A 24,436-nucleotide genomic window follows, 5' to 3' on the forward strand; every position below is an offset into this window, starting at 1 on the left:
CATTTCATGCACTGTTAAACATGTTAAAGCAAGTTGCAAGTGAAAATCTATGTCTCTGACTGAGTTTGCATTACTGTGATTTGACCTCTCTGCTGGCTGAGATAAGCTCATTTTCAACGTCCAATTCAGAATGTAATAAAACCAGATCCAGCTATAAAATGCATCATTCTTTTTTGTTTTAGACAACATTTCATGCACTGTTAAACATGTTAAAGCAAGTTGCAAGTGAAAATCTATGTCTCTGACTGAGTTTGCATTACTGTGATTTGACCTCTCTGCTGGCTGAGATAAGCTAATTTTCAACGTCCAATTCAGAATGTAATAAAACCAGATCCAGCCATAAAATGCATCATTCTTTTTTGTTTTAGACAACATTTCATGCACTGTTAAACATGTTAAAGCAAGTTGCAAGTGAAAATCTATGTCTCTGACTGAGTTTGCATTACTGTGATTTGACCTCTCTGCTGGCTGAGATAAGCTCATTTTCAACGTCCAATTCAGAATATAATAAAACCTGATCCAGCTATAAAATGCATCATTCTTTTTTGTTTTAGACAACATTTCATGCACTGTTAAACATGTTAAAGCAAGTTGCAAGTGAAAATCTATGTCTCTGACTGAGTTTGTATTACTGTGATTTGACCTCTCTGCTGGCTGAGATAAGCTCATTTTCAACGTCCAATTCAGAATGTAATAAAACCAGATCCAGCCATAAAATGCATCATTCTTTTTTGTTTTAGACAACATTTCATGCACTGTTAAACATGTTAAAGCAAGTTGCAAGTGAAAATCTATGTCTCTGACTGAGTTTGCATTACTGTGATTTGACCTCTCTGCTGGCTGAGATAAGCTCATTTTCAACGTCCAATTCAGAATGTAATAAAACCTGATCCAGCTTAAAATGCATCATTCTTTTTTGTTTTAGACAACATTTCATGCACTGTTAAACATGTTAAAGCAAGTTGCAAGTGAAAATCTATGTCTCTGACTGAGTTTGCATTACTGTGATTTGACCTCTCTGCTGGCTGAGATAAGCTCATTTTCAACGTCCAATTCAGAAAGTGATAAAAACAGATCCAGCCATAAAATGCATCATTCTTTTTTGTTTTAGACAACATTTCATGCACTGTTAAACATGTTAAAGCAAGTTGCAAGTGAAAATCTATGTCTCTGACTGAGTTTGCATTACTGGGATTTGACCTCTCTGCTGGCTGAGATAAGCTCATTTTCAACGTCCAATTCAGAAAGTGATAAAAACAGATCCAGCCATAAAATGCATCATTCTTTTTTGTTTTAGACAACATTTCATGCACTGTTAAACATGTTAAAGCAAGTTGCAAGTGAAAATCTATGTCTCTGATTGAGTTTGCATTACTGTGATTTGACCTATCTGCTGGCTGAGATAAGCTCATTTTCAACGTCCAATTCAGAAAGTGATAAAAACAGATCCAGCCATAAAATGCATCATGTTTTTTTGTTTTAGACAACATTTCATGCACTGTTAAACATGTTAAAGCAAGTTGCAAGTGAAAATCTATGTCTCTGACTGAGTTTGCATTACTGTGATTTGACCTCTCTGCTGGCTGAGATAAGCTCATTTTCAACGTCCAATTCAGAAAGTGATAAAAACAGATCCAGCCATAAAATGCATCATTCTTTTTTGTTTTAGACAACATTTCATGCACTGTTAAACATGTTAAAGCAAGTTGCAAGTGAAAATCTATGTCTCTGACTGAGTTTGCATTACTGTGATTTGACCTCTCTGCTGGCTGAGATAAGCTCATTTTCAACGTCCAATTCAGAAAGTGATAAAAACAGATCCAGCCATAAAATGCATCATTCTTTTTTGTTTTAGACAACATTTCATGCACTGTTAAACATGTTAAAGCAAGTTGCAAGTGAAAATCTATGTCTCTGACTGAGTTTGCATTACTGTGATTTGACCTCTCTGCTGGCTGAGATAAGCTCATTTTCAACGTCCAATTCAGAAAGTGATAAAAACAGATCCAGACATAAAATGGATCATTCTTTTTTTGTTTTAGACAACATTTCATGCACTGTTAAACATGTTAAAGCAAGTTGCAAGTGAAAATCTATGTCTCTGACTGAGTTTGCATTACTGTAATTTGACCTCTCTGCTGGCTGAGATAAGCTCATTTTCAACGTCCAATTCAGAATGTAATAAAACCAGATCCAGCCATAAAATGCATCATTCTTTTTTGTTTTAGACAACATTTCATGCACTGTTAAACATGTTAAAGCAAGTTGCAAGTGAAAATCTATGTCTCTGACTGAGTTTGCATTACTGTGATTTGACCTCTCTGCTGGCTGAGATAACCTCATTTTCAACGTCCAATTCAGAATGTAATAAAACCTGATCCAGCTATAAAATGCATCATTCTTTTTTGTTTTAGACAACATTTCATGCACTGTTAAACATGTTAAAGCAAGTTGCAAGTGAAAATCTATGTCTCTGACTGAGTTTGCATTACTGTGATTTGACCTCTCTGCTGGCTGAGATGAGCTCATTTTCAACGTCCAATTCAGAAAGTGATAAAAACAGATCCAGCCATAAAATGGATCATTCTTTTTTGTTTTAGACAACATTTCATGCACTGTTAAACATGTTAAAGCAAGTTGCAAGTGAAAATCTATGTCTCTGACTGAGTTTGCATTACTGTGATTTGACCTCTCTGCTGGCTGAGATAAACTCATTTTCAACGTCCAATTCAGAATGTAATAAAAACAGATCCAGCCATAAAATGCATCATTCTTTTTTGTTTTAGACAACATTTCATGCACTGTTAAACATGTTAAAGCAAGTTGCAAGTGAAAATCTATGTCTCTGACTGAGTTTGCATTACTGTGATTTGACCTCTCTGCTGGCTGAGATAAGCTCATTTTCAACGTCCAATTCAGAAAGTGATAAAAACAGATCCAGCCATAAAATGCATCATTCTTTTTTGTTTTAGACAACATTTCATGCACTGTTAAACATGTTAAAGCAAGTTGCAAGTGAAAATCTATGTCTCTGACTGAGTTTGCATTACTGGGATTTGACCTCTCTGCTGGCTGAGATAAGCTCATTTTCAACGTCCAATTCAGAAAGTGATAAAAACAGATCCAGCCATAAAATGCATCATTCTTTTTTGTTTTAGACAACATTTCATGCACTGTTAAACATGTTAAAGCAAGTTGCAAGTGAAAATCTATGTCTCTGATTGAGTTTGCATTACTGTGATTTGACCTATCTGCTGGCTGAGATAAGCTCATTTTCAACGTCCAATTCAGAAAGTGATAAAAACAGATCCAGCCATAAAATGCATCATGTTTTTTTTGTTTTAGACAACATTTCATGCACTGTTAAACATGTTAAAGCAAGTTGCAAGTGAAAATCTATGTCTCTGACTGAGTTTGCATTACTGTGATTTGACCTCTCTGCTGGCTGAGATAAGCTCATTTTCAACGTCCAATTCAGAAAGTGATAAAAACAGATCCAGCCATAAAATGCATCATTCTTTTTTGTTTTAGACAACATTTCATGCACTGTTAAACATGTTAAAGCAAGTTGCAAGTGAAAATCTATGTCTCTGACTGAGTTTGCATTACTGTGATTTGACCTCTCTGCTGGCTGAGATAAGCTCATTTTCAACGTCCAATTCAGAAAGTGATAAAAACAGATCCAGCCATAAAATGCATCATTCTTTTTTGTTTTAGACAACATTTCATGCACTGTTAAACATGTTAAAGCAAGTTGCAAGTGAAAATCTATGTCTCTGACTGAGTTTGCATTACTGTGATTTGACCTCTCTGCTGGCTGAGATAAGCTCATTTTCAACGTCCAATTCAGAAAGTGATAAAAACAGATCCAGCCATAAAATGGATCATTCTTTTTTTGTTTTAGACAACATTTCATGCACTGTTAAACATGTTAAAGCAAGTTGCAAGTGAAAATCTATGTCTCTGACTGAGTTTGTATTACTGTGATTTGACCTCTCTGCTGGCTGAGATAAGCTCATTTTCAACGTCCAATTCAGAATGTAATAATACCAGATCCAGCCATAAAATGCATCATTCTTTTTTGTTTTAGACAACATTTCATGCACTGTTAAACATGTTAAAGCAAGTTGCAAGTGAAAATCTATGTCTCTGACTGAGTTTGCATTACTGTGATTTGACCTCTCTGCTGGCTGAGATAAGCTCATTTTCAACGTCCAATTCAGAATGTAATAAAACCTGATCCAGCTTAAAATGCATCATTCTTTTTTGTTTTAGACAACATTTCATGCACTGTTAAACATGTTAAAGCAAGTTGCAAGTGAAAATCTATGTCTCTGACTGAGTTTGCATTACTGTGATTTGACCTCTCTGCTGGCTGAGATAAGCTCATTTTCAACGTCCAATTCAGAAAGTGATAAAAACAGATCCAGCCATAAAATGCATCATTCTTTTTTGTTTTAGACAACATTTCATGCACTGTTAAACATGTTAAAGCAAGTTGCAAGTGAAAATCTATGTCTCTGACTGAGTTTGCATTACTGGGATTTGACCTCTCTGCTGGCTGAGATAAGCTCATTTTCAACGTCCAATTCAGAAAGTGATAAAAACAGATCCAGCCATAAAATGCATCATTCTTTTTTGTTTTAGACAACATTTCATGCACTGTTAAACATGTTAAAGCAAGTTGCAAGTGAAAATCTATGTCTCTGATTGAGTTTGCATTACTGTGATTTGACCTATCTGCTGGCTGAGATAAGCTCATTTTCAACGTCCAATTCAGAAAGTGATAAAAACAGATCCAGCCATAAAATGCATCATGTTTTTTTGTTTTAGACAACATTTCATGCACTGTTAAACATGTTAAAGCAAGTTGCAAGTGAAAATCTATGTCTCTGACTGAGTTTGCATTACTGTGATTTGACCTCTCTGCTGGCTGAGATAAGCTCATTTTCAACGTCCAATTCAGAAAGTGATAAAAACAGATCCAGCCATAAAATGCATCATTCTTTTTTGTTTTAGACAACATTTCATGCACTGTTAAACATGTTAAAGCAAGTTGCAAGTGAAAATCTATGTCTCTGACTGAGTTTGCATTACTGTGATTTGACCTCTCTGCTGGCTGAGATAAGCTCATTTTCAACGTCCAATTCAGAAAGTGATAAAAACAGATCCAGCCATAAAATGCATCATTCTTTTTTGTTTTAGACAACATTTCATGCACTGTTAAACATGTTAAAGCAAGTTGCAAGTGAAAATCTATGTCTCTGACTGAGTTTGCATTACTGTGATTTGACCTCTCTGCTGGCTGAGATAAGCTCATTTTCAACGTCCAATTCAGAAAGTGATAAAAACAGATCCAGACATAAAATGGATCATTCTTTTTTTGTTTTAGACAACATTTCATGCACTGTTAAACATGTTAAAGCAAGTTGCAAGTGAAAATCTATGTCTCTGACTGAGTTTGCATTACTGTAATTTGACCTCTCTGCTGGCTGAGATAAGCTCATTTTCAACGTCCAATTCAGAATGTAATAAAACCAGATCCAGCCATAAAATGCATCATTCTTTTTTGTTTTAGACAACATTTCATGCACTGTTAAACATGTTAAAGCAAGTTGCAAGTGAAAATCTATGTCTCTGACTGAGTTTGCATTACTGTGATTTGACCTCTCTGCTGGCTGAGATAACCTCATTTTCAACGTCCAATTCAGAATGTAATAAAACCTGATCCAGCTATAAAATGCATCATTCTTTTTTGTTTTAGACAACATTTCATGCACTGTTAAACATGTTAAAGCAAGTTGCAAGTGAAAATCTATGTCTCTGACTGAGTTTGCATTACTGTGATTTGACCTCTCTGCTGGCTGAGATGAGCTCATTTTCAACGTCCAATTCAGAAAGTGATAAAAACAGATCCAGCCATAAAATGGATCATTCTTTTTTGTTTTAGACAACATTTCATGCACTGTTAAACATGTTAAAGCAAGTTGCAAGTGAAAATCTATGTCTCTGACTGAGTTTGCATTACTGTGATTTGACCTCTCTGCTGGCTGAGATAAACTCATTTTCAACGTCCAATTCAGAATGTAATAAAACCAGATCCAGCCATAAAATGCATCATTCTTTTTTGTTTTAGACAACATTTCATGCACTGTTAAACATGTTAAAGCAAGTTGCAAGTGAAAATCTATGTCTCTGACTGAGTTTGCATTACTGTGATTTGACCTCTCTGCTGGCTGAGATAAGCTCATTTTCAACGTCCAATTCAGAAAGTGATAAAAACAGATCCAGCCATAAAATGCATCATTCTTTTTTGTTTTAGACAACATTTCATGCACTGTTAAACATGTTAAAGCAAGTTGCAAGTGAAAATCTATGTCTCTGACTGAGTTTGCATTACTGGGATTTGACCTCTCTGCTGGCTGAGATAAGCTCATTTTCAACGTCCAATTCAGAAAGTGATAAAAACAGATCCAGCCATAAAATGCATCATTCTTTTTTGTTTTAGACAACATTTCATGCACTGTTAAACATGTTAAAGCAAGTTGCAAGTGAAAATCTATGTCTCTGATTGAGTTTGCATTACTGTGATTTGACCTATCTGCTGGCTGAGATAAGCTCATTTTCAACGTCCAATTCAGAAAGTGATAAAAACAGATCCAGCCATAAAATGCATCATGTTTTTTTTGTTTTAGACAACATTTCATGCACTGTTAAACATGTTAAAGCAAGTTGCAAGTGAAAATCTATGTCTCTGACTGAGTTTGCATTACTGTGATTTGACCTCTCTGCTGGCTGAGATAAGCTCATTTTCAACGTCCAATTCAGAAAGTGATAAAAACAGATCCAGCCATAAAATGCATCATTCTTTTTTGTTTTAGACAACATTTCATGCACTGTTAAACATGTTAAAGCAAGTTGCAAGTGAAAATCTATGTCTCTGACTGAGTTTGCATTACTGTGATTTGACCTCTCTGCTGGCTGAGATAAGCTCATTTTCAACGTCCAATTCAGAAAGTGATAAAAACAGATCCAGCCATAAAATGCATCATTCTTTTTTGTTTTAGACAACATTTCATGCACTGTTAAACATGTTAAAGCAAGTTGCAAGTGAAAATCTATGTCTCTGACTGAGTTTGCATTACTGTGATTTGACCTCTCTGCTGGCTGAGATAAGCTCATTTTCAACGTCCAATTCAGAAAGTGATAAAAACAGATCCAGCCATAAAATGGATCATTCTTTTTTTGTTTTAGACAACATTTCATGCACTGTTAAACATGTTAAAGCAAGTTGCAAGTGAAAATCTATGTCTCTGACTGAGTTTGCATTACTGTAATTTGACCTCTCTGCTGGCTGAGATAAGCTCATTTTCAACGTCCAATTCAGAATGTAATAAAACCAGATCCAGCCATAAAATGCATCATTCTTTTTTGTTTTAGACAACATTTCATGCACTGTTAAACATGTTAAAGCAAGTTGCAAGTGAAAATCTATGTCTCTGACTGAGTTTGCATTACTGTGATTTGACCTCTCTGCTGGCTGAGATAAGCTCATTTTCAACGTCCAATTCAGAATGTAATAAAACCTGATCCAGCTATAAAATGCATCATTCTTTTTTGTTTTAGACAACATTTCATGCACTGTTAAACATGTTAAAGCAAGTTGCAAGTGAAAATCTATGTCTCTGACTGAGTTTGCATTACTGTGATTTGACCTCTCTGCTGGCTGAGATGAGCTCATTTTCAACGTCCAATTCAGAAAGTGATAAAAACAGATCCAGCCATAAAATGGATCATTCTTTTTTGTTTTAGACAACATTTCATGCACTGTTAAACATGTTAAAGCAAGTTGCAAGTGAAAATCTATGTCTCTGACTGAGTTTGCATTACTGTGATTTGACCTCTCTGCTGGCTGAGATAAACTCATTTTCAACGTCCAATTCAGAATGTAATAAAACCAGATCCAGCCATAAAATGCATCATTCTTTTTTGTTTTAGACAACATTTCATGCACTGTTAAACATGTTAAAGCAAGTTGCAAGTGAAAATCTATGTCTCTGACTGAGTTTGCATTACTGTGATTTGACCTCTCTGCTGGCTGAGATAAGCTCATTTTCAACGTCCAATTCAGAAAGTGATAAAAACAGATTCAGCCATAAAATGCATCATTCTTTTTTGTTTTAGACAACATTTCATGCACTGTTAAACATGTTAAAGCAAGTTGCAAGTGAAAATCTATGTCTCTGACTGAGTTTGCATTACTGTGATTTGACCTCTCTGCTGGCTGAGATAAGCTCATTTTCAACGTCCAATTCAGAATGTAATAAAACCAGATCCAGCTATAAAATGCATCATTCTTTTTTGTTTTAGACAACATTTCATGCACTGTTAAACATGTTAAAGCAAGTTGCAAGTGAAAATCTATGTCTCTGACTGAGATTGCATTACTAAGATTTGACCTCTCTGCTGGCTGAGATAAGCTAATTTTCAACGTCCAATTCAGAATGTAATAAAACCAGATCCAGCCATAAAATGCATCATTCTTTTTTGTTTTAGACCACATTTCATGCACTGTTAAACATGTTAAAGCAAGTTGCAAGTGAAAATCTATGTCTCTGACTGAGTTTGCATTACTGTGATTTGACCTCTCTGCTGGCTGAGATAAGCTCATTTTCAACGTCCAATTCAGAATATAATAAAACCTGATCCAGCTATAAAATGCATCATTCTTTTTTGTTTTAGACAACATTTCATGCACTGTTAAACATGTTAAAGCAAGTTGCAAGTGAAAATCTATGTCTCTGACTGAGTTTGCATTACTGTGATTTGACCTCTCTGCTGGCTGAGATAAGCTCATTTTCAACGTCCAATTCACAATATAATAAAACCTGATCCAGCTATAAAATGCATCATTCTTTTTTGTTTTAGACAACATTTCATGCACTGTTAAACATGTTAAAGCAAGTTGCAAGTGAAAATCTATGTCTCTGACTGAGTTTGTATTACTGTGATTTGACCTCTCTGCTGGCTGAGATAAGCTCATTTTCAACGTCCAATTCAGAATGTAATAAAACCAGATCCAGCCATAAAATGCATCATTCTTTTTTGTTTTAGACAACATTTCATGCACTGTTAAACATGTTAAAGCAAGTTGCAAGTGAAAATCTATGTCTCTGACTGAGTTTGCATTACTGTGATTTGACCTCTCTGCTGGCTGAGATAAGCTCATTTTCAACGTCCAATTCAGAATGTAATAAAACCTGATCCAGCTTAAAATGCATCATTCTTTTTTGTTTTAGACAACATTTCATGCACTGTTAAACATGTTAAAGCAAGTTGCAAGTGAAAATCTATGTCTCTGACTGAGTTTGCATTACTGTGATTTGACCTCTCTGCTGGCTGAGATAAGCTCATTTTCAACGTCCAATTCAGAATGTAATAAAACCAGATCCAGCTATAAAATGCATCATTCTTTTTTGTTTTAGACAACATTTCATGCACTGTTAAACATGTTAAAGCAAGTTGCAAGTGAAAATCTATGTCTCTGACTGAGTTTGCATTACTGTGATTTGACCTCTCTGCTGGCTGAGATAAGCTCATTTTCAACGTCCAATTCAGAATGTAATAAAACCAGATCCAGCCATAAAATGCATCATTCTTTTTTGTTTTAGACAACATTTCATGCACTGTTAAACATGTTAAAGCAAGTTGCAAGTGAAAATCTATGTCTCTGACTGAGTTTGCATTACTGTGATTTGACCTCTCTGCTGGCTGAGATAAGCTCATTTTCAACGTCCAATTCAGAATGTAATAAAACCAGATCCAGCTATAAAATGCATCATTCTTTTTTGTTTTAGACAACATTTCATGCACTGTTAAACATGTTAAAGCAAGTTGCAAGTGAAAATCTATGTCTCTGACTGAGTTTGCATTACTGTGATTTGACCTCTCTGCTGGCTGAGATAAGCTCATTTTCAACGTCCAATTCAGAAAGTGATAAAAACAGATCCAGCCATAAAATGGATCATTCTTTTTTGTTTTAGACAACATTTCATGCACTGTTAAACATGTTAAAGCAAGTTGCAAGTGAAAATCTATGTCTCTGACTGAGTTTGCATTACTGTGATTTGACCTCTCTGCTGGCTGAGATAAGCTCATTTTCAACGTCCAATTCAGAATGTAATAAAACCAGATCCAGCCATAAAATGCATCATTCTTTTTTGTTTTAGACAACATTTCATGCACTGTTAAACATGTTAAAGCAAGTTGCAAGTGAAAATCTATGTCTCTGACTGAGTTTGCATTACTGTGATTTGACCTATCTGCTGGCTGAGATAAGCTTATTTTCAACGTCCAATTCAGAATGTAATAAAACCAGATCCAGCTATAAAATGCATCATTCTTTTTTGTTTTAGACAACATTTCATGCACTGTTAAACATGTTAAAGCAAGTTGCAAGTGAAAATCTATGTCTCTGACTGAGTTTGCATTACTGTGATTTGACCTCTCTGCTGGCTGAGATAAGCTCATTTTCAACGTCCAATTCAGAATGTAATAAAACCAGATCCAGCCATAAAATGCATCATTCTTTTTTGTTTTAGACAACATTTCATGCACTGTTAAACATGTTAAAGCAAGTTGCAAGTGAAAATCTATGTCTTTGACTGAGTTTGCATTACTGTGATTTGACCTCTCTGCTGGCTGAGATAAGCTCATTTTCAACGTCCAATTCAGAATATAATAAAACCTGATCCAGCTATAAAATGCATCATTCTTTTTTGTTTTAGACAACATTTCATGCACTGTTAAACATGTTAAAGCAAGTTGCAAGTGAAAATCTATGTCTCTGACTGAGTTTGCATTACTGTGATTTGACCTCTCTGCTGGCTGAGATAAGCTCATTTTCAACGTCCAATTCAGAATGTAATAAAACCTGATCCAGCTATAAAAAGCATCATTCTTTTTTGTTTTAGACAACATTTCATGCACTGTTAAACATGTTAAAGCAAGTTGCAAGTGAAAATCTATGTCTCTGACTGAGTTTGCATTACTGTGATTTGACCTCTCTGCTGGCTGAGATAAGCTCATTTTCAACGTCCAATTCAGAATGTAATAAAACCAGATCCAGCCATAAAATGCATCATTCTTTTTTGTTTTAGACAACATTTCATGCACTGTTAAACATGTTAAAGCAAGTTGCAAGTGAAAATCTATGTCTCTGACTGAGTTTGTATTACTGTGATTTGACCTCTCTGCTGGCTGAGATAAGCTCATTTTCAACGTCCAATTCAGAATGTAATAAAACCTGATCCAGCTATAAAATGCATCATTCTTTTTTGTTTTAGACAACATTTCATGCACTGTTAAACATGTTAAAGCAAGTTGCAAGTGAAAATCTATGTCTCTGACTGAGTTTGCATTACTGTGATTTGACCTCTCTGCTGGCTGAGATAAGCTCATTTTCAACGTCCAATTCAGAAAGTGATAAAAACAGATCCAGCCATAAAATGCATCATTCTTTTTTGTTTTAGACAACATTTCATGCACTGTTAAACATGTTAAAGCAAGTTGCAAGTGAAAATCTATGTCTCTGACTGAGTTTGCATTACTGTGATTTGACCTCTCTGCTGGCTGAGATAAGCTCATTTTCAACGTCCAATTCAGAATGTAATAAAACCAGATCCAGCTATAAAATGCATCATTCTTTTTTGTTTTAGACAACATTTCATGCACTGTTAAACATGTTAAAGCAAGTTGCAAGTGAAAATCTATGTCTCTGACTGAGTTTGCATTACTGTGATTTGACCTCTCTGCTGGCTGAGATAAGCTAATTTTCAACGTCCAATTCAGAATGTAATAAAACCAGATCCAGCCATAAAATGCATCATTCTTTTTTGTTTTAGACAACATTTCATGCACTGTTAAACATGTTAAAGCAAGTTGCAAGTGAAAATCTATGTCTCTGACTGAGTTTGCATTACTGTGATTTGACCTCTCTGCTGGCTGAGATAAGCTCATTTTCAACGTCCAATTCAGAATATAATAAAACCTGATCCAGCTATAAAATGCATCATTCTTTTTTGTTTTAGACAACATTTCATGCACTGTTAAACATGTTAAAGCAAGTTGCAAGTGAAAATCTATGTCTCTGACTGAGTTTGTATTACTGTGATTTGACCTCTCTGCTGGCTGAGATAAGCTCATTTTCAACGTCCAATTCAGAATGTAATAAAACCAGATCCAGCCATAAAATGCATCATTCTTTTTTGTTTTAGACAACATTTCATGCACTGTTAAACATGTTAAAGCAAGTTGCAAGTGAAAATCTATGTCTCTGACTGAGTTTGCATTACTGTGATTTGACCTCTCTGCTGGCTGAGATAAGCTCATTTTCAACGTCCAATTCAGAATGTAATAAAACCTGATCCAGCTTAAAATGCATCATTCTTTTTTGTTTTAGACAACATTTCATGCACTGTTAAACATGTTAAAGCAAGTTGCAAGTGAAAATCTATGTCTCTGACTGAGTTTGCATTACTGTGATTTGACCTCTCTGCTGGCTGAGATAAGCTCATTTTCAACGTCCAATTCAGAATGTAATAAAACCAGATCCAGCCATAAAATGCATCATTCTTTTTTGTTTTAGACAACATTTCATGCACTGTTAAACATGTTAAAGCAAGTTGCAAGTGAAAATCTATGTCTCTGATTGAGTTTGCATTACTGTGATTTGACCTATCTGCTGGCTGAGATAAGCTCATTTTCAACGTCCAATTCAGAAAGTGATAAAAACAGATCCAGCCATAAAATGCATCATTCTTTTTTGTTTTAGACAACATTTCATGCACTGTTAAACATGTTAAAGCAAGTTGCAAGTGAAAATCTATGTCTCTGACTGAGTTTGCATTACTGGGATTTGACCTCTCTGCTGGCTGAGATAAGCTCATTTTCAACGTCCAATTCAGAAAGTGATAAAACCAGATCCAGCCATAAAATGCATCATTCTTTTTTGTTTTAGACAACATTTCATGCACTGTTAAACATGTTAAAGCAAGTTGCAAGTGAAAATCTATGTCTCTGATTGAGTTTGCATTACTGTGATTTGACCTATCTGCTGGCTGAGATAAGCTCATTTTCAACGTCCAATTCAGAAAGTGATAAAAACAGATCCAGCCATAAAATGCATCATGTTTTTTTGTTTTAGACAACATTTCATGCACTGTTAAACATGTTAAAGCAAGTTGCAAGTGAAAATCTATGTCTCTGACTGAGTTTGCATTACTGTGATTTGACCTCTCTGCTGGCTGAGATAAGCTCATTTTCAACGTCCAATTCAGAAAGTGATAAAAACAGATCCAGCCATAAAATGCATCATTCTTTTTTGTTTTAGACAACATTTCATGCACTGTTAAACATGTTAAAGCAAGTTGCAAGTGAAAATCTATGTCTCTGACTGAGTTTGCATTACTGTGATTTGACCTCTCTGCTGGCTGAGATAAGCTCATTTTCAACGTCCAATTCAGAAAGTGATAAAAACAGATCCAGCCATAAAATGCATCATTCTTTTTTGTTTTAGACAACATTTCATGCACTGTTAAACATGTTAAAGCAAGTTGCAAGTGAAAATCTATGTCTCTGACTGAGTTTGCATTACTGTGATTTGACCTCTCTGCTGGCTGAGATAAGCTCATTTTCAACGTCCAATTCAGAAAGTGATAAAAACAGATCCAGCCATAAAATGGATCATTCTTTTTTTGTTTTAGACAACATTTCATGCACTGTTAAACATGTTAAAGCAAGTTGCAAGTGAAAATCTATGTCTCTGACTGAGTTTGCATTACTGTAATTTGACCTCTCTGCTGGCTGAGATAAGCTCATTTTCAACGTCCAATTCAGAATGTAATAAAACCAGATCCAGCCATAAAATGCATCATTCTTTTTTGTTTTAGACAACATTTCATGCACTGTTAAACATGTTAAAGCAAGTTGCAAGTGAAAATCTATGTCTCTGACTGAGTTTGCATTACTGTGATTTGACCTCTCTGCTGGCTGAGATAAGCTCATTTTCAACGTCCAATTCAGAATGTAATAAAACCTGATCCAGCTATAAAATGCATCATTCTTTTTTGTTTTAGACAACATTTCATGCACTGTTAAACATGTTAAAGCAAGTTGCAAGTGAAAATCTATGTCTCTGACTGAGTTTGCATTACTGTGATTTGACCTCTCTGCTGGCTGAGATGAGCTCATTTTCAACGTCCAATTCAGAAAGTGATAAAAACAGATCCAGCCATAAAATGGATCATTCTTTTTTGTTTTAGACAACATTTCATGCACTGTTAAACATGTTAAAGCAAGTTGCAAGTGAAAATCTATGTCTCTGACTGAGTTTGCAAAACTGTGATTTGACCTCTCTGCTGGCTGAGATAAACTCATTTTCAACGTCCAATTCAGAATGTAATAAAACCAGATCCAGCCATAAAATGCATCATTCTTTTTTGTTTTAGACAACATTTCATGCACTGTTAAACATGTTAAAGCAAGTTGCAAGTGAAAATCTATGTCTCTGACTGAGTTTGCATTACTGTGATTTGACCTCTCTGCTGGCTGAGATAAGCTCATTTTCAACGTCCAATTCAGAAAGTGATAAAAACAGATTCAGCCATAAAATGCATCATTCTTTTTTGTTTTAGACAACATTTCATGCACTGTTAAACATGTTAAAGCAAGTTGCAAGTGAAAATCTATGTCTCTGACTGAGTTTGCATTACTGTGATTTGACCTCTCTGCTGGCTGAGATAAGCTCATTTTCAACGTCCAATTCAGAATGTAATAAAACCAGATCCAGCTATAAAATGCATCATTCTTTTTTGTTTTAGACAACATTTCATGCACTGTTAAACATGTTAAAGCAAGTTGCAAGTGAAAATCTATGTCTCTGACTGAGATTGCATTACTAAGATTTGACCTCTCTGCTGGCTGAGATAAGCTAATTTTCAACGTCCAATTCAGAATGTAATAAAACCAGATCCAGCCATAAAATGCATCATTCTTTTTTGTTTTAGACCACATTTCATGCACTGTTAAACATGTTAAAGCAAGTTGCAAGTGAAAATCTATGTCTCTGACTGAGTTTGCATTACTGTGATTTGACCTCTCTGCTGGCTGAGATAAGCTCATTTTCAACGTCCAATTCAGAATATAATAAAACCTGATCCAGCTATAAAATGCATCATTCTTTTTTGTTTTAGACAACATTTCATGCACTGTTAAACATGTTAAAGCAAGTTGCAAGTGAAAATCTATGTCTCTGACTGAGTTTGCATTACTGTGATTTGACCTCTCTGCTGGCTGAGATAAGCTCATTTTCAACGTCCAATTCAGAATATAATAAAACCTGATCCAGCTATAAAATGCATCATTCTTTTTTGTTTTAGACAACATTTCATGCACTGTTAAACATGTTAAAGCAAGTTGCAAGTGAAAATCTATGTCTCTGACTGAGTTTGTATTACTGTGATTTGACCTCTCTGCTGGCTGAGATAAGCTCATTTTCAACGTCCAATTCAGAATGTAATAAAACCAGATCCAGCCATAAAATGCATCATTCTTTTTTGTTTTAGACAACATTTCATGCACTGTTAAACATGTTAAAGCAAGTTGCAAGTGAAAATCTATGTCTCTGACTGAGTTTGCATTACTGTGATTTGACCTCTCTGCTGGCTGAGATAGGCTCATTTTTAACGTCCAATTCAGAATGTAATAAAACCTGATCCAGCTTAAAATGCATCATTCTTTTTTGTTTTAGACAACATTTCATGCACTGTTAAACATGTTAAAGCAAGTTGCAAGTGAAAATCTATGTCTCTGACTGAGTTTGCATTACTGTGATTTGACCTCTCTGCTGGCTGAGATAAGCTCATTTTCAACGTCCAATTCAGAATGTAATAAAACCAGATCCAGCTATAAAATGCATCATTCTTTTTTGTTTTAGACAACATTTCATGCACTGTTAAACATGTTAAAGCAAGTTGCAAGTGAAAATCTATGTCTCTGACTGAGTTTGCATTACTGTGATTTGACCTCTCTGCTGGCTGAGATAAGCTCATTTTCAACGTCCAATTCAGAATGTAATAAAACCAGATCCAGCCATAAAATGCATCATTCTTTTTTGTTTTAGACAACATTTCATGCACTGTTAAACATGTTAAAGCAAGTTGCAAGTGAAAATCTATGTCTCTGACTGAGTTTGCATTACTGTGATTTGACCTCTCTGCTGGCTGAGATAAGCTCATTTTCAACGTCCAATTCAGAATGTAATAAAACCAGATCCAGCTATAAAATGCATCATTCTTTTTTGTTTTAGACAACATTTCATGCACTGTTAAACATGTTAAAGCAAGTTGCAAGTGAAAATCTATGTCTCTGACTGAGTTTGCATTACTGTGATTTGACCTCTCTGCTGGCTGAGATAAGCTCATTTTCAACGTCCAATTCAGAAAGTGATAAAAACAGATCCAGCCATAAAATGGATCATTCTTTTTTGTTTTAGACAACATTTCATGCACTGTTAAACATGTTAAAGCAAGTTGCAAGTGAAAATCTATGTCTCTGACTGAGTTTGCATTACTGTGATTTGACCTCTCTGCTGGCTGAGATAAACTCATTTTCAACGTCCAATTCAGAATGTAATAAAACCAGATCCAGCCATAAAATGCATCATTCTTTTTTGTTTTAGACAACATTTCATGCACTGTTAAACATGTTAAAGCAAGTTGCAAGTGAAAATCTATGTCTCTGACTGAGTTTGCATTACTGTGATTTGACCTCTCTGCTGGCTGAGATAAGCTCATTTTCAACGTCCAATTCAGAAAGTGATAAAAACAGATTCAGCCATAAAATGCATCATTCTTTTTTGTTTTAGACAACATTTCTTGCACTGTTAAACATGTTAAAGCAAGTTGCAAGTGAAAATCTATGTCTCTGACTGAGTTTGCATTACTGTGATTTGACCTCTCTGCTGGCTGAGATAAGCTCATTTTCAACGTCCAATTCAGAATGTAATAAAACCAGATCCAGCTATAAAATGCATCATTCTTTTTTGTTTTAGACAACATTTCATGCACTGTTAAACATGTTAAAGCAAGTTGCAAGTGAAAATCTATGTCTCTGACTGAGATTGCATTACTAAGATTTGACCTCTCTGCTGGCTGAGATAAGCTAATTTTCAACGTCCAATTCAGAATGTAATAAAACCAGATCCAGCCATAAAATGCATCATTCTTTTTTGTTTTAGACCACATTTCATGCACTGTTAAACATGTTAAAGCAAGTTGCAAGTGAAAATCTATGTCTCTGACTGAGTTTGCATTACTGTGATTTGACCTCTCTGCTGGCTGAGATAAGCTCATTTTCAACGTCCAATTCAGAATATAATAAAACCTGATCCAGCTATAAAATGCATCATTCTTTTTTGTTTTAGACCACATTTCATGCACTGTTAAACATGTTAAAGCAAGTTGCAAGTGAAAATCTATGTCTCTGACTGAGTTTGCATTACTGTGATTTGACCTCTCTGCTGGCTGAGATAAGCTCATTTTCAACGTCCAATTCAGAATATAATAAAACCTGATCCAGCTATAAAATGCATCATTCTTTTTTGTTTTAGACAACATTTCATGCACTGTTAAACATGTTAAAGCAAGTTGCAAGTGAAAATCTATGTCTCTGACTGAGTTTGTATTACTGTGATTTGACCTCTCTGCTGGCTGAGATAAGCTCATTTTCAACGTCCAATTCAGAATGTAATAAAACCAGATCCAGCCATAAAATGCATCATTCTTTTTTGTTTTAGACAACATTTCATGCACTGTTAAACATGTTAAAGCAAGTTGCAAGTGAAAATCTATGTCTCTGACTGAGTTTGCATTACTGTGATTTGACCTCTCTGCTGGCTGAGATAAGCTCATTTTCAACGTCCAATTCAGAATGTAATAAAACCTGATCCAGCTTAAAATGCATCATTCTTTTTTGTTTTAGACAACATTTCATGCACTGTTAAACATGTTAAAGCAAGTTGCAAGTGAAAATCTATGTCTCTGACTGAGTTTGCATTACTGTGATTTGACCTCTCTGCTGGCTGAGATAAGCTCATTTTCAACGTCCAATTCAGAATGTAATAAAACCAGATCCAGCTATAAAATGCATCATTCTTTTTTGTTTTAGACAACATTTCATGCACTGTTAAACATGTTAAAGCAAGTTGCAAGTGAAAATCTATGTCTCTGACTGAGTTTGCATTACTGTGATTTGACCTCTCTGCTGGCTGAGATAAGCTCATTTTCAACGTCCAATTCAGAATGTAATAAAACCAGATCCAGCCATAAAATGCATCATTCTTTTTTGTTTTAGACAACATTTCATGCACTGTTAAACATGTTAAAGCAAGTTGCAAGTGAAAATCTATGTCTCTGACTGAGTTTGCATTACTGTGATTTGACCTCTCTGCTGGCTGAGATAAGCTCATTTTCAACGTCCAATTCAGAATGTAATAAAACCAGATCCAGCTATAAAATGCATCATTCTTTTTTGTTTTAGACAACATTTCATGCACTGTTAAACATGTTAAAGCAAGTTGCAAGTGAAAATCTATGTCTCTGACTGAGTTTGCATTACTGTGATTTGACCTCTCTGCTGGCTGAGATAAGCTCATTTTCAACGTCCAATTCAGAAAGTGATAAAAACAGATCCAGCCATGAAATGGATCATTCTTTTTTGTTTTAGACAACATTTCATGCACTGTTAAACATGTTAAAGCAAGTTGCAAGTGAAAATCTATGTCTCTGACTGAGTTTGCATTACTGTGATTTGACCTCTCTGCTGGCTGAGATAAACTCATTTTCAACGTCCAATTCAGAATGTAATAAAACCAGATCCAGCCATAAAATGCATCATTCTTTTTTGTTTTAGACAACATTTCATGCACTGTTAAACATGTTAAAGCAAGTTGCAAGTGAAAATCTATGTCTCTGACTGAGTTTGCATTACTGTGATTTGACCTATCTGCTGGCTGAGATAAGCTCATTTTCAACGTCCAATTCAGAATGTAATAAAACCAGATCCAGCTATAAAATGCATCATTCTTTTTTGTTTTAGACAACATTTCATGCACTGTTAAACATGTTAAAGCAAGTTGCAAGTGAAAATCTATGTCTCTGACTGAGTTTGCATTACTGTGATTTGACCTCTCTGCTGGCTGAGATAAGCTCATTTTCAACGTCCAATTCAGAATGTAATAAAACCAGATCCAGCCATAAAATGCATCATTCTTTTTTGTTTTAGACAACATTTCATGCACTGTTAAACATGTTAAAGCAAGTTGCAAGTGAAAATCTATGTCTTTGACTGAGTTTGCATTACTGTGATTTGACCTCTCTGCTGGCTGAGATAAGCTCATTTTCAACGTCCAATTCAGAATATAATAAAACCTGATCCAGCTATAAAATGCATCATTCTTTTTTGTTTTAGACAACATTTCATGCACTGTTAAACATGTTAAAGCAAGTTGCAAGTGAAAATCTATGTCTCTGACTGAGTTTGCATTACTGTGATTTGACCTCTCTGCTGGCTGAGATAAGCTCATTTTCAACGTCCAATTCAGAAAGTGATAAAAACAGATCCAGCCATAAAATGGATCATTCTTTTTTGTTTTAGACAACATTTCATGCACTGTTAAACATGTTAAAGCAAGTTGCAAGTGAAAATCTATGTCTCTGACTGAGTTTGCATTACTGTGATTTGACCTCTCTGCTGGCTGAGATAAGCTAATTTTCAACGTCCAATTCAGAATGTAATAAAACCTGATCCAGCTATAAAAAGCATCATTCTTTTTTGTTTTAGACAACATTTCATGCACTGTTAAACATGTTAAAGCAAGTTGCAAGTGAAAATCTATGTCTCTGACTGAGTTTGCATTACTGTGATTTGACCTCTCTGCTGGCTGAGATAAGCTCATTTTCAACGTCCAATTCAGAATGTAATAAAACCAGATCCAGCCATAAAATGCATCATTCTTTTTTGTTTTAGACAACATTTCATGCACTGTTAAACATGTTAAAGCAAGTTGCAAGTGAAAATCTATGTCTCTGACTGAGTTTGTATTACTGTGATTTGACCTCTCTGCTGGCTGAGATAAGCTCATTTTCAACGTCCAATTCAGAATGTAATAAAACCAGATCCAGCTATAAAATGCATCATTCTTTTTTGTTTTAGACAACATTTCATGCACTGTTAAACATGTTAAAGCAAGTTGCAAGTGAAAATCTATGTCTCTGACTGAGTTTGCATTACTGTGATTTGACCTCTCTGCTGGCTGAGATAAGCTCATTTTCAACGTCCAATTCAGAATGTAATAAAACCAGATCCAGCCATAAAATGCATCATTCTTTTTTGTTTTAGACAACATTTCATGCACTGTTAAACATGTTAAAGCAAGTTGCAAGTGAAAATCTATGTCTCTGACTGAGTTTGCATTACTGTGATTTGACCTCTCTGCTGGCTGAGATAAGCTCATTTTCAACGTCCAATTCAGAATGTAATAAAACCTGATCCAGCTATAAAATGCATCATTCTTTTTTGTTTTAGACAACATTTCATGCACTGTTAAACATGTTAAAGCAAGTTGCAAGTGAAAATCTATGTCTCTGACTGAGTTTGCATTACTGTGATTTGACCTCTCTGCTGGCTGAGATAAGCTCATTTTCAACGTCCAATTCAGAAAGTGATAAAAACAGATCCAGCCATAAAATGGATCATTCTTTTTTTTTTTAGACAACATTTCATGCACTGTTAAACATGTTAAAGCAAGTTGCAAGTGAAAATCTATGACTCTGACTGAGTTTGCATTACTGTGATTTGACCTCTCTGCTGGCTGAGATAAACTCATTTTCAACGTCCAATTCAGAATGTAATAAAACCAGATCCAGCCATAAAATGCATCATTCTTTTTTGTTTTAGACAACATTTCATGCACTGTTAAACATGTTAAAGCAAGTTGCAAGTGAAAATCTATGTCTCTGACTGAGTTTGCATTACTGTGATTTGACCTCTCTGCTGGCTGAGATAAGCTCATTTTCAACGTCCAATTCAGAATGTAATAAAACCTGATCCAGCTATAAAATGCATCATTCTTTTTTGTTTTAGACAACATTTCATGCACTGTTAAACATGTTAAAGCAAGTTGCAAGTGAAAATCTATGTCTCTGACTGAGTTTGCATTACTGTGATTTGACCTCTCTGCTGGCTGAGATAAGCTCATTTTCAACGTCCAATTCAGAATGTAATAAAACCAGATCCAGCCATAAAATGCATCATTCTTTTTTGTTTTAGACAACATTTCATGCACTGTTAAACATGTTAAAGCAAGTTGCAAGTGAAAATCTATGTCTCTTACTGAGTTTGTATTACTGTGATTTGACCTCTCTGCTGGCTGAGATAAGCTCATTTTCAATGTCCAATTCAGAATGTAATAAAACCTGATCCAGCTATAAAATGCATCATTCTTTTTTGTTTTAGACAAGATTTCATGCACTGTTAAACATGTTAAAGCAAGTTGCAAGTGAAAATCTATGTCTCTGACTGAGTTTGCATTACTGTGATTTGACCTCTCTGCTGGCTGAGATAAGCTCATTTTCAACGTCCAATTCAGAAAGTGATAAAAAAAGATCCAGCCATAAAATGGATCATTCTTTTTTGTTTTAGACAACATTTCATGCACTGTTAAACATGTTAAAGCAAGTTGCAATTGAAAATCTATGTCTCTGACTGAGTTTGCATTACTGTGATTTGACCTCTCTGCTGGCTGAGATAAGCTCATTTTCAATGTCCAATTCAAAAAGTGATAAAAACAGATCCAGCCATAAAATGGATCATTCTTTTTTGTTTTAGACAACATTTCATGCACTGTTAAACATGTTAAAGCAAGTTGCAAGTGAAAATCTATGTCTCTGACTGAGTTTGCATTACTGTGATTTGACCTCTCTGCTGGCTGAGATAAGCTCATTTTCAACGTCCAATTCAGAAAGTGATAAAAACAGATCCAGCCATAAAATGGATCATTCTTTTTTGTTTTAGACAACATTTCATGCACTGTTAAAAATGTTAAAGCAAGTTGCAAGTGAAAATCTATGTCTCTGACTGAGTTTGCACTACTGTGATTTGACCTCTCTGCTGGCTGAGATAAGTTCATTTTCAACGTCCAATTCAGAATGTAATAAAACCTGATCCAGCCATAAAATGCATCATTCTTTTTTGTTTTAGACAACATTTCATGCACTGTTAAACATGTTAAAGCAAGTTGCAAGTGAAAATCTATGTCTCTGACTGAGTTTGCATTACTGTGATTTGACCTCTCTGCTGGCTGAGATAAGCTCATTTTCAACGTCCAATTCAGAAAGTGATAAAAACAGATCCAGCCATAAAATGCATCATTCTTTTTTGTTTTAGACAACATTTCATGCACTGTTAAACACGTTAAAGCAAGTTGCAAGTGAAAATCTATGTCTCTGACTGAGTTTGCATTACTGTGATTTGACCTCTCTGCTGGCTGAGATAAGCTCATTTTCAACGTCCAATTCAGAATGTAATAAAACCAGATCCAGCCATAAAATGCATCATTCTTTTTTGTTTTAGACAACATTTCATGCACTGTTAAACATGTTAAAGCAAGTTGCAAGTGAAAATCTATGTCTCTGACTGAGTTTGCATTATTGTGATTTGACCTCTCTGCTGGCTGAGATAAGCTCATTTTCAACGTCCAATTCAGAATGTAATAAAACCTGATCCAGCTATAAAATGCATCATTCTTTTTTGTTTTCAACGTCCAATTCAGAAAGTGATAAAAACAGATCCAGCCATAAAATGCATCATTCTTTTTTGTTTTAGACAACAATTCATGCACTGTTAAACATGTTAAAGCAAGTTGCAAGTGAAAATCTATGTCTCTGACTGAGTTTGCATTACTGTGATTTGACCTCTCTGCTGGCTGAGATAAGCTCATTTTCAACGTCCAATTCAGAAAGTGATAAAAACAGATCCAGCCATAAAATGCATCATTCTTTTTTGTTTTAGACAACAATTCATGCACTGTTAAACATGTTAAAGCAAGTTGCAAGTGAAAATCTATGTCTCTGACTGAGTTTGCATTACTGTGATTTGACCTCTCTGCTGGCTGAGCAAAGCTCATTTTCAACGTCCAATTCAGAAAGTGATAAAAACAGATCCAGCCATAAAATGCATCATTCTTTTTTGTTTTAGACAACATTTCATGCACTGTTAAACATGTTAAAGCAAGTTGCAAGTGAAAATCTATGTCTCTGACTGAGTTTGCATTACTGTGATTTGACCTCTCTGCTGGCTGAGATAAGCTCATTTTCAACGTCCAATTCAGAAAGGGATAAAAACAGATCCAGCCATAAAATGCATCATTCTTTTTTGTTTTAGACAACAATTCATGCACTGTTAAACATGTTAAAGCAAGTTGCAAGTGAAAATCTATGTCTCTGACTGAGTTTGCATTACTGTCTTTTGACCTCTCTGCTGGCTGAGATAAGCTCATTTTCAACGTCCAATTCAGAAAGTGATAAAAACAGATCCAGCCATAAAATGCATCATTCTTTTTTGTTTTAGACAACAATTCATGCACTGTTAAACATGTTAAAGCAAGTTGCAAGTGAAAATCTATGTCTCTGACTGAGTTTGCATTACTGTGATTTGACCTCTCTGCTGGCTAAGATAAGCTCATTTTCAACGTCCAATTCAGAAAGAGATAAAAACAGATCCAGCCATAAAATGCATCATTCTTTTTTGTTTTAGACAACAAATCATGCACTGTTAAACATGTTAAAGCAAGTTGCAAGTGAAAATCTATGTCTCTGACTGAGTTTGCGTTACTGTGATTTGATCTCTCTGCTGGCTGAGATAAGCTCATTTTCAACGTCCAATTCAGAAAGTGATAAAAACAGATCCAGCCATAAAATGCATCATTCTTTTTTGTTTTACACAACAATTCATGCACTGTTAAACATGTTAAAGCAAGTTGCAAGTGAAAATCTATGTCTCTGACTGAGTTTGCATTACTGTGATTTGACCTCTCTGCTGGCTGAGATAAGCTCATTTTCAACGTCCAATTCAGAAAGTGATAAAAACAGATCCAGCCATAAAATGGATCATTCTTTTTTGTTTTAGACAACAATTCATGCACTGTTAAACACGTTAAAGCAAGTTGCAAGTGAAAATCTATGTCTCTGACTGAGTTTGCATTACTGTGATTTGACCTCTCTGCTGGCTGAGATAAGCTCATTTTCAACGTCCAATTCAGAATGTAATAAAACCAGATCCAGCCATAAAATGCATCATTCTTTTTTGTTTTAGACAACAT

The 24,436-nt window shown here is 35.1% G+C and overlaps 1 long non-coding RNA gene across 1 annotated transcript in view; it reads left to right on the forward strand.

Moving 5' to 3' along the window:
• The window catches only part of LOC141376696 (uncharacterized), a 36,886-nt gene continuing 12,450 nt past the window's right edge, over positions 1-24,436 (forward strand). The window contains exon 1 of the long non-coding RNA XR_012387424.1: positions 1-24,436. This exon is cut by the window's right edge and continues 9,151 nt beyond it. This is a non-coding gene — a long non-coding RNA (uncharacterized lncRNA).

Source organism: Danio rerio, chromosome 11, assembly GCF_049306965.1.
Source record: "Danio rerio strain Tuebingen ecotype United States chromosome 11, GRCz12tu, whole genome shotgun sequence".
Taxonomy (NCBI): Eukaryota; Metazoa; Chordata; class Actinopteri; order Cypriniformes; family Danionidae; genus Danio; species Danio rerio.